The sequence below is a fragment of the Dendropsophus ebraccatus genome, chromosome 1 (genome assembly GCF_027789765.1).
Source record: "Dendropsophus ebraccatus isolate aDenEbr1 chromosome 1, aDenEbr1.pat, whole genome shotgun sequence".
Lineage (NCBI taxonomy): Eukaryota > Metazoa > Chordata > Amphibia > Anura > Hylidae > Dendropsophus > Dendropsophus ebraccatus.
This window is the reverse complement of record NC_091454.1, coordinates 136288536-136300404: the sequence shown is the minus strand read 5'-3', so window position 1 is coordinate 136300404 and position 11869 is coordinate 136288536. Positions and strand designations below refer to the sequence as shown.

At 43.0% G+C, this 11869-nt stretch overlaps 1 protein-coding gene across 1 annotated transcript in view; it reads left to right on the top strand.

The window, feature by feature from the left end:
• Positions 1-2211: 2211 nt before the first annotated feature.
• The window catches only part of PRRT4 (proline rich transmembrane protein 4), a 50634-nt gene continuing 40976 nt past the window's right edge, over positions 2212-11869 (top strand). Inside the window, exon 1 of the mRNA XM_069979481.1 lies at positions 2212-2276. The gene's annotated coding sequence lies outside the window, so the exon portion shown is untranslated. The remainder of the gene's footprint in view (positions 2277-11869) is intronic.

Below are 11869 nucleotides of genomic sequence, written 5' to 3'. Positions count from 1 at the left end.
TGTTTTGAAACAAAAGCCTTAAAGCCACCATGCATATATATATATATATATATATATATATATATACACACCAAAAAAATAGGTAAGGGCCCTTTTACACGAGATGATTATCATCAACAAGCCAATAATTGGTCAGTGTAATGGTGCGTTTACACGGAACGATAATTGGCCCGATCGTACGATTAATGATGTCGGAGTAACGATTTTTTTTTTCATAATGATCAGCGTTTATACGGTACGATATATCGTACGGAAAATTTGTTTTGCGATTGTTTTGCGAACGCTTAAGCCTATCTCACACATTGGTTAAATCGGCGAACGACTGTTCACACGGAACGATTTGCTAATTTTTTGCGAACGACAAACGATGATTTGATAACATGTTGAAAGATCAAAATGAGCGATGTATCGTTCGTCGTTTGATCGTTCGCTGCGTTTACACGTACGATTATCGTTCTAATTCGCTCGAGTCCAGGAGCGGGAAAACACCCACTTGATGGCTGAAAAGGGATCTGCGGCCCAAAGCAATGAAATTAAATGACCGCACAAACAATACAATGTAAATGCACTGAGAGCAAGCACTGATCTCGCTGATCAGTGCTCATTTGTGGCCACTGACGGCCAAAAATCGCTTAGTCGAAAAGAACCTTATCCCACTGATTTAGGCCAAATAGTAAGTACAGGGACTCTTCAACCCTTTCTGACAGATGATGTTGCAGAGAAACGGATAAAGCATGCTGGATTTTATTTGCCAGAGTCTTGTTTTCAATTATTTAAAGCAGTTATCTAGAGAGCAGAAAAGGTCCTACCTACCTTCACCTATTTCCTTAAAAGGTATTTCTGAAATGAAAGGGATTGGTAGCACGTAGTGGTAATTGTGTCCGGACAAAACCGCATCCGCATGCAAGGTCCAATAGCTACCTAATGTTGCTGTGACTTTGGCAACATGGGGAAGCTGTTGAACATATCCCAAACATGCACCATATCACCATATCTGGTGCATCCATATGAAGCAACCAGGTCCACAACACACTGATCTGAGCAAATATCACCCATAAAGAATAAGATGCATTTCCATAATGTTTTAGGATGACATCTGGGGTATAAGTCAAGATACTAGCACAGTCCTGTCCATTACCTAATTGTATTATTTTTTGCCCACAAAAAAGCAAACGTTCAAGAAATAGACCCAATCACTATTTCTGTCTATTGAAGCCAAAGGCTCCTGCCCCAGCTATGTCATGGTGTACCTAAGATTACCTATGTATACCTAATATAGAGTGGCATAGCTACCATAGAGGCAGGGTAGGCAGTTGCTATGGGGCCCGTGCAGGAGGGAGGCCCGGAGGAGAAGGTAAGAGCTTGTGTTCTTCTTCTTAACCCCTTATGTACTGCAGTGAGTAAGTGACCCAATGTGTACTTACATGCTGCAACACAAAAAAAAGGTTAACAAGCAGAAGACTGAGATCTCTGCTTTACTGCACTGATAACCTCTGACCTCTGTTCTCCAGCTGGCAATCAAGTAGGAAAGGAAAATGTACAGAGCTCCATGCAGAGGTCAGGGGTTATCAGTGCACCAGCAGTAACGCAGATAGATAGATAGATAGATAGATAGAGATAGCCCAGGTCCCCCATACTGGAAGAAAGAATAAAGCTCATACAACAGTGGACTCCATTTATCAGATGTCTCTGTAAGAAAATCTGTTGCCAATAGCGACCAGTCATAGCCCATAAACATATAGCCATCTTACAATGATAAAGGAAACATTATAAGATGAGACTTCCTGACAACAATCTTCTATGATGTTTCTAAATAGAAAACTCCTCAGCAGGCAAACCATATTGTGAAGGAGACCTGTGGTCCAATGACATGCCTCCAGTATATGTGACATTGCACTGAGCTGCCAGCCTGAGTCTGGAGGCATTATGTCTATCAAGGTCGCCTCCACCTCTGCCTCCCTATAGCTACCCCCCTGATGCTGTAACCTGTGCACAGCCGGCAGGTACAGTACAGTGCCACATATGTGACAATACACATGGATACACTATCTGCAACACGATAGGCAGAGGAGACAGTGACCGGGAGGGGAACTAGAGGGATATACTGACAGAGAGGAGGAGGAGGAGGGGAATGGCTGTGAGGTGGGATGGGGGAGGGAGAAGCTCAGAGATGGGGCTGGTTTGGTAATGGAAAGCATTACTGAGAAGAGATGAGGTGGGATGTGGTGGAGAGAGCGGGCTCAGCACACTGAGGGGATCAGCATGGATGTGGACGGGTAAGTGATGCCCCCTTTCTCCTTAAATACATGGGGGTTTATGAGAATAAGTATACTTTACTTGCTTTACATCATTGTACATTATATACGACTTACCCACATCGCCCAGATGCTATACCTATATATGTATATATTGCTTTATAAAAAAAAAAAGCGCTCTCCGTTTTCCATAGCTGCTTCAAATTCTGCCATACAGCTGTGTATATACACTGTTTATACGTCTTCGGTGCTCACCATTGTATTACAAGTGCCTAGTATGCAGATGCCTTAGTTGTGTGTGTGGTCGCTACTAGTGAGCGGGCTGTCTGTGTCTCACACTGCGCTCTTTACTCTGCTTCACATACTGAAGACATCAGCTGCTCATAGACAGAATGATCTCTCAGGCAATGCATCCCATGCTGACAATTGTCCACGATAGCCATTCATTCTGCACAACCCAATAATCTGAGCTGATCAAATCCTTTAAATCATTAATAAATATAATCAAAACATTTGATCAATTGCTATAATCTGGACTTGATAATCCGATAAATCGTAAATGATCGTAAAATAAATTCAGCATAGTAATGCTGGCTTTTCCATACATGACCATGCGCGTGGAATATCGCCTGTGTTACTGCACATATTTACTTCATTAGATATGAACGCTTCTGCCCTGATGCAAGACAATAATCGCTATTTCTACACACAGCATTGCTGGTATCTTCTATGTGCATTTTATACTATGTATATTTAGCCATTTGATATGCTGGCATGTGGATAGAATATTGTCTATCTGATAGTTTACATTGTATCCTTATACGACTCTTGCACATGCATTAGATTATGTCATTTACTATCATTATGGTGGAGTAAAATGCTGCAGTTTACTAAGGCTCAGCATTCTCACTTATATATAGCTCTTCAGTACATGGAAATGATGACCAGAGGGTAGGTAGACGGTCTGAAAACAGAAATTATGATACCGCTCATATCATAGCTCTCATAAGATGGTACATATATTAGCGGACCACTATAGGGTGGACAAATTACTGTAGACTGTAGGAGCCATAAGACCACTCCAGTGTTTGCATTTTGTGGTACAGCAAGTTCCCAAAAAGTATCACATATGAAGGCGGATATGGATATTGGACCTGTTCATCCTAAGCAGGTCCATTGGTTTCCTCAGAGGGTAATAGTAGCACTTTCTTCCTTGCTGCTATATTACCTGTGAAGGTCATGCAATATACAGCTCCTTCCACTTTGATGAGGAATGTCCACTCTAACCCAATAATTTTAATAAGTTCCCACAAAATTCACATATACAACCATTACTGCAATGATATGAAGACTATCTATGTCTATTGTTGGTGATCCCAACTCATGGACCCCAAAATTTCAAATATAATATTCCAAAAGGTTTAGAAGGTAGGAAAACTTACTGCTGAGAATGAAGCCCAGAGTAGCAACCATCCATGTCGTTACCTGTAGAGACTACATATTACTTGTAGTTCTGAATCCACTATGTGGTCACTACCTTTGCCTGGACGTATTACAAACATATCAGTGAATGGAATTTAAAACTGGTATTGCAAAAGAAAGAATCCATGTTATTTTAGTGTTTATCACAGGATGCGGCCATATTAAACCAAAGTGTTACCAGCATTGGACCCTATAGATACATAGGGGGAGATTTATCAAACATGGTGTAAAGTGAAACTGGCTCAGTTGCCCCTAGCAACCAATCAGATTCCACTTTTCATTCCTCACAGACTCTTTGGAAAATGAAAGGTGGAATCTGATTGGTTGTTAGGGGCAACTGAGACAGTTTCACACTACACCATGTTTGATAAATCTCCCCATTCATAGAGTTGCACCACTATCCCCACAATCTATGGGGCACAATTGGAACTGTTACAAGGTTTATGTTTCATTTTCCCAACACTCTGAAACAGGTAAAGCCACAGGCAAAGGAAAGATTGACAACTTAGGGCTGTTTAGTGGTAAAAAGCCAGCTATTCTCCTAAATCCCAATAGCCACTTTTGGGGTCTGGTCAATAATAGCAGTAGAAATGAGCAAATTTACAGTACAAACAAAACAAATTGCTTCATTAGCTGGGCAATCTGCTTATGAGCCAGCTGCCTTTAAAGTCTGTGCCGCTCCATCCCAGGTGCCTGGAAAAGCTGGATCCAGTCCTGGAAGAAGTTTCCCAGGACTAAATCCAGCTTTTCCAGGCACCCGGGGTGGAGCTGCATGGAGCAGCATGGATTTCAAAAGCAGCAGGCTGATAAGCAGATTGCCCAGCTAACAAATCGATTTGCTACTTTTGTACTGTAAATTCGCTCATCTCTAAATAGCACCCACTTAGGTGATGGTTCCTTACAGCCTATATCTTAAGTCCTATTCATAAAAGTAAAAGGGAGTTATTGTAATAAAGTAGCCAAGCTAAATATGCTTTTTCTGTTATTGCTATTCAGTTATATAGTGAGTTATATAGAGAACTGGAAGAGGGCAGTACATGGTGCTTGACTGTTCCCATAATCCTTACAACCTTTTTGTTTGGCCTCTACCTGGATGTGACAACCAACAGACACCTCACCATGGGAATCAGGGCACTTCTGTTCATGATCAGGCTGTTACATCTTGCACGTTGGCTGATCATGGTCTTTCAACATGCGCTTGTACACCAAACAATTATTGCCCAGAATGGCCAGTTACCAGTTAACAGCCAGATGACTTCCAGTTTTCTGACTGTTTCCTGTTTTTTGAGGGGAAAAAAGTCAGAAAACAGGAAGTGCCATGTTTTCCATGATAACTAAAAAAAAATAATGAAAGTACATTGCAAACTTGCTGTATAACACATCTACAGTTGATTTAGGAAGTTATAACAACAGTGACACTTTAAGTCACTGAGTCTTTTGAGTCTTAGAACATTGACTGGGGATCTATGCCTAGCCAAACAAACTCTCCAAAAGGAGAAGTCTTTACTTTTTGAGAAATTCTTTGGCTTAGCATAGATCCTCAGTAAATGTTCTAAGACTCCTGGATGGAGCAAAACACTGACTTGAAGGGACACCACTTTGCCTGTGTGGTGTGAGAGCTATTTTGCATATCCTTTCTCCACAGAATTTCCAGTGGATCAGGAATGTCCATTAATTCTCCACACATCTTTATTGCGGACCTTTCTTAAGAACTAAAAAATAACTTTAACATAAAAACTTGACTTAAAGGAGAAGTCCAGCCAAAATTTTTTTATATGTTATTACATAAGGAAAGTTAGATGAATTCCTAATATACACTTATTATAGGAAATGCCCATATACTGCTTTTTTCCTCAATTTAGTAGATCATGCAGACTTCAATTTCTCTAAAAAAAAATGTGACATCACAAACCGAACCAGAGCAGGGCTGGGTGTAATTCCTATGAAGCTACCAGCAGGGGGCGCAGTATATGGAGAATTTACATTGTAATTGGGTTGCAGTCATCCATAGCAGCTTTTACACTCACCGGGTGGCAGAAAGAGGCTCCCTGGCACCAGTCCAACCTGCACCGGCTCCCCTAGCCCCCCAAAGGACCCCCCACACCCGTCCATCACACTGGCCAACCTCCCCTAGCCCTCCCGCACCCGTCCATGCTGCTGGCCGCCCTCCCCTAGCCACATCCATGCTGCTGGCCACCCTCCTCTAGCCACATCCATGCTGCTGGCCGCCCCCCGCACCCGTCCATGTCACCGGCCGCCCCCCGCACCCAGCCATGCTGCTGGCCGCCCCCCCCTCCCCGCACCCGTCCATGTCACCGGCCGTCCCCCGCACCCGTCCATGCTGCTGGTAGCCCCCGCACCCGACCATGTCACCGGCCGCCCCCCGCTCTCTCCCGCTGCAATCACTCACCCTGCTGCCCGGTCCTGTGTCCGGCGTCTCTCTCCCCCTATCTCTCTCCCGCAGCAGTGAATGACTATGTGTCCTGTGTACAGCGGGGAGAGCGCTGCTATACCGTGGTCCCCGCTGTCTCTCTTTAGCCGCACATAGCCATTCACTGCTGCGGGGGAGAGAGACGCCGGACACAGGAGCGAGGAGGGAGGCCGGAGGCATGGACAGGTGCGGGGGTGGCGGCCAGCAGCATGGATGGGTGCGGGGGCGGCCGGTGACATGGTCGGGTGCGGCCAGCAGCATGGATGTGGCTAGGGGAGGGCGGCCAGCGGCATGAATGAGGCTAGGGGAGGGCAGCCAGTGTGATGGACGGGTGTGGGGGGTCCTTTGCGGGGCTAAGGGAGCCGGTGCAGGTTGGACTGGTGCCGGGGAGCCTTTTTCTGCCACCCGGTGAGTGCAAAAGCTGCTATGGATGACTGCAACCCAATTACAATGTAAATTCTCCATATACTGTGCCCCCTGCTGGTAGCTTCATAGGAATTACACCCAGCCGTGCTCTGGTTCGGTTCGTGACGTCACATTTTTTTTAAGAGAAATTGAAGTCTGCATGATCTACTAAATTGAGGAAAAAAGCAGTATATGTGCATTTCCCATAATAAGTGTATATTAGGAATTTGTCTAACTTTTCTTATGTAATAACATATTAAAAAATACTTTTGGCCGGACTTGTCCTTTAAACAATATAGGCCATTCGCTGATGACACATTTCTTTTTAAAGGGTTTTCCCATGAATAGAAATTATACGGGATAACTAAGTAAATATGGGGGATGTTAAATATCTGGAACTCCTCCCACTATCTCCAGGACCCCAACTCTCCTGGCTGAATGGAGCAAGAAATGTACATTTATGACCGCTGCTCGATTCATGGGGGCTTGTGGAGATAGCCAAGTCCAACATTTTAAAATGTATATAATGCAAAAAACTGCAAGCATTTTGGGGAATGGCACTCCACTTCTAATTTGGTCATGTCATTAAACTATACATTCTGAGACAAGGGGCTAGATACCATATGATGATAACCATTGTGTGCGGGCCAGTGACCACACTATGTTGCAACAACATTGTGCACCTATAGGCCATCGCATGTGGGTGAGGTTTTTTCACATGAAGTAATCACACTATGGTACCCCCCCCCCCCCCTTTATCTTGCAAAGTATACTTCCATGACAAGATAAAGCCAGGAGTGGAGGAGTGTAGAGTGAGAAAAATGAATACATTTTCTGCTCCCTGTACAAACCAAAGGTGGCATTTATGTGATGATACATACTGTTTTGTTGTTTTAATTTTTGGTCCCACTATAACTCATTATCGTGACGCAAAAATTGATTCCTATTTCCCTTTTCATATGGTTCTTGTAATGCAGCCTACATTTCCCACAATTCATCTGGCTCTGCGGCTTTGTAGACACAGAGGGGCAAAGTCTCATTATTGCACTTCCAGTCACTGATACAGAACCTCTGTCCCCTAATTTAAAGCGTAACTGTCATGTTTTTTTTTTTATTGCAGAAATCAGTAGTATAAGCGATTTTAAGAAACTCTGTAATAGGTTTCATCAGCCAAAAAAGCCTCCTTCTGTACTCAAGAAGCAATCTCCCAGCCTCCCCCCCTGACTTCTTATCTGTGCATTATCAGGCAAACACGTCTTCATTACAGAGAAGCCAGTGAAGACGGGCTCTGCTCTCTCCATTGTAAGCCTATGAAGGGGGAGGGGCCGAGGGAGATGAGGGAGCAGGAAGAGGTGACATGAAGGTCAGCTGTTTGTAGACTCTCTGGGCACCTAAACCGCAGGATTCTGGGGTCAGAAAGGTCAGTGCTTATCTATGAACTTACTGAGAGAAGATTGCAGGGTGTTGTGCTGTGCAGGACTGCTCTGTGCTCAGTCACTCCTAACAGCCCCTCCCCTCTCCATAGCCACATAATGGACACAGAAATCCTGCTTCATTTGATGTAAGGGGGAAGAATGGGAGATTGCTTTTTCAGTCCAGAAGGAAACTCTATTAGTAAATAAAACCTATTACAGAGTTTCTTAAAATCGCTTGTACTGTTGATATTTATTGTTTTCAGAAAAATTACCCTGAAATGACAGTTACGCTTTAAGCTATCAAGAGTTTCATATAGGATGCACAATGTATCTACTATCTTTGTAATAGATTTCCTTCTAGAAGCTGAAGAGCTGAAGATAAACTGCATCTCATATGGCACACTAGGAAATCTGCTCACAGATGACACAGGCAATTTGAGGCAAGGTAGTTATGTAACCACTATATCATTGCTCTCTTGGTCTTTAGAGATGGTCATACACCTTTAATAAGTGATGACTGAACAATCTATTAACCAGACTATTAAATAAAGTAATCATTTCTGAAAATGGTAAGGTAAAGAAAATTGTCTTCATTCTCAGCGTTCCATTAACTATGGAAACATAACAACAGAGTAGTGTGCATCTCTGCTTGTGCATTTCATGCTCAAGTGGTCTGATATTCTATGGATATTTAAAGGACAACTCCGGAGCTGATAAAAAAAACTGAAGCTCCAGTTGGTGTCTTCATTTTTTCTTCACTTCCTGGTTTGGGCTTTCCCATAATGCACTTTGTCTCCTGTGATGTCTAACTGACTCTGTAGAACTGTTAGATGGCTTACAGCTTGTTCAGCCAATCAGAGCTGAGCAACCTCGGTCATCTGACAAAGGGAGGCTGGCCTAACAGGGCTTAGACTAGCTTCCCTCTTGATGATGTAATTGTCACAAAATGGCTGCCACAGAAAAGCCTGGGGTCAACAGTCATTAGGTAAGAATGAGTTTACTTCACTTTCTGGTGGCGGGTTGAGGGGGGGGGGGAGAAAAGATAGGGAAGGGGGGCAGATAGGTGACTGATGCATATTACACAGTTATATAACTTTGTAATGTGTTTTAATTACTGGAAAAAAGTTGGACTTTCATTTCAAGGCTGGGATTCAGTTTTGCCAAATATCAATGTTCAAATGAACAAAGCAAACATTGAAGAAAATCTTAGAATTATTTAGGATCTGTTTTAAAGGGAACCAATCACATCCACAAGGGTGAGTGAGTTAACCCCATTACCTTACAGCTGCTGGGCACAGCTCTCTGATGCTATGCCCGGCAGTCTCCTGTGAGGTGGCAATTTCAAAATTTTGACCTTTAATTGTCTTTCTGCCTGGTTAACTAGGTGCAGCGAACCAGGGGGGCCAGGTGTTATGCTACTGCGCTGGTTGTTGTAGTACCAAATGAGGCACTTGTCACAGTGGCCAGGAGTGGTATGTTTGCCAACTCTTGGATACACTAAAACACAGCTTTTTGTAATAGAACTGGTGTAGTGCAGGTGTCGCAGTAAACGCTAAGGGGGAGATTTATGAAAGGGTGTAAAAATACACCTGGTGTAAACTGGCCACATCAACCAATCACAGCTCCTCTTATATTTTACCAGAGCTAAAAGCTGAGCTGTGATTGGTTGCAATATATATTTATACCCTTTCATAAATCTCCCCCTAAGTCCCATGCACTTAAACAGTTAAAGTCTTTACTGGAGAAAACTTTGTAGTGCAGTACAGGTATATATATATATATATATATATATATATATATATATATATATATATTTATTTTTATTTTGCAGAAGGTCCCGTTAGGGCAATAAACAATTCCTTTACAGGTTTTTGACTTGTATAATAAACAGCTGGCTTTGCTGGGAGACAAGAGAAATTAAGAGTTCCTAGGTTCAGGCACAGCGTGGCCGCTGCTAGAAGAATAGATAAGAGTTTCTGTATACTATTGACACTTGAAGTAGATTAGACCTTGACAAGAATAACTTAAAATGTAGTTGTAGTTGTAGGCTGCAGACCGGGGGATCTATTCAGACTCAGGGTACTCAGCTGAGGCTGTTAGAAGAGAGTTCTGTTTCCACAGGAATGAACATTCGCCTGAGCTATCCTGTGGCCACTGACTGACACACAATTAGGGATTACACGTCCACCTAGTGGGAGAGCTAGTCATTGGGGGTACCCCTTAGGAACCTAGCGTGTTGGCAGTAGAGACTCGGCCTTTGCACTTAGCTTTACTGGCTTATACGATACCTCAATACACTTGTATAGCAGAGGTAGCATCCCAGTGTGAATAGGTTTTAGTCCAGGTTTTCAGGGCAGTCCCCCCTGAAGGTGCTCTAGCCAGTCATAAAGAATCGTCCCACAACAGGGTTCTGGCCTCAGGCCAGGGCCTGGAAGAATCTCCTCAGTAGGTTCTCTGCAATAATCAATAATCCCTACTAAACCGATCTGAACCCACTGACAACTAGCCCCACCCCACTATATATAAGGCTTCTCAGGGGGAATCTAATTTGACAAGGGGACCAAATAACCCTTAGTGATAGGTCAGTAACTGCTAAGGTTGCTAGCTCAGGGATTAGTCAAAGCAAAAAACCAGCAGACAGTGGCATGAGTCATACAATCAATAGAGACATCAGTTAACCCTATTGTAGTTTACCTTCAGCCGTGGAAACATAAAGTGCAAATCACAGTGACATCTAGTGGCGGGAGCAGTATTCTATGGTATTCAGCCTCAGAGCATATAACACATAGTACAGATCTTTGCGTGCTTCTACAATAGCAGTGGACTCCCGCTCTGGGACGTTGCATAGGCATGAGGAGGGTGGAGGCAACGTAATTACATGCCACTGCGGCTCCACCCTCGTGCTTAGTTACTGGGCACTGGGACAGATGATTAAAGATTGTCAGAGGATCAAGATTTTGAAATTGCCACCCCATCGGAGACTGCCAAGCAAAGCGTCAGAGAGCTGTGCCTGGCAGCTGTAAGGTACCGGGGCCAACTCCCTCAGGGAAGTGATTGGTTCCCTTTAATAAAAAAAGAACAAATATACCAGACACTGAAACTCTGTGAAATACAGCAGCTTTAAAAGCAAGTGAGATAATACAAAGAAATACCTTTTACTAATACTGATGGCAAATCTGGATGTAAGTGAAAAACTTAATGACTACCAGTTATATTTATTGCTCAGATAGTGAGCTAAAAGGTTATTGAGCGCTGTTCACTGATAATTTGCAGAGCAGATCCAGGTCTCATACAAGCACAGTCGTAAAAGAACGTTCCACATCCACCTCCTTCGCCTATGTTATACATTAAATATTTTTCGTCATTGTGCTTTTCATAAACCGAATTCAAATGAGTATGAATCATAGCACTGATGGAGAACTGCAACCCACACAGCAATTTGTTTTGTGTTACATTGTATGTAATAGGTAGGCAGCATGACACCATACATGAGGCATGCTTTCACCCACCGTGGATGTCATACACCAAGAGTCACATAAAACATTAACGCAAACAAGTGTACTATTCCATTATTTATCAGTTAAATATGTTCCACACAATTGACTTCATCTCTCAACTGGGATGGTTCAGCTAGGGTCTTTGATCAAAAGATGTTCCTTAATGTTTTTCACTTAATACAATACAGAGGAATATAATACATAATGATAATGGTACATGTCTTATGTTCTCAATTGCCGATTTTTAGAAATTGCTATCCATGACGCATAACTTCCAAATAGCATTTATTATCAGGAAGCGTTAGATATTGCTCAACAATGACTACACGTAAGAAGTGCAACAGTGGGGTACGATAACAGGTGCAAATGAAAGAAGTCAGAACG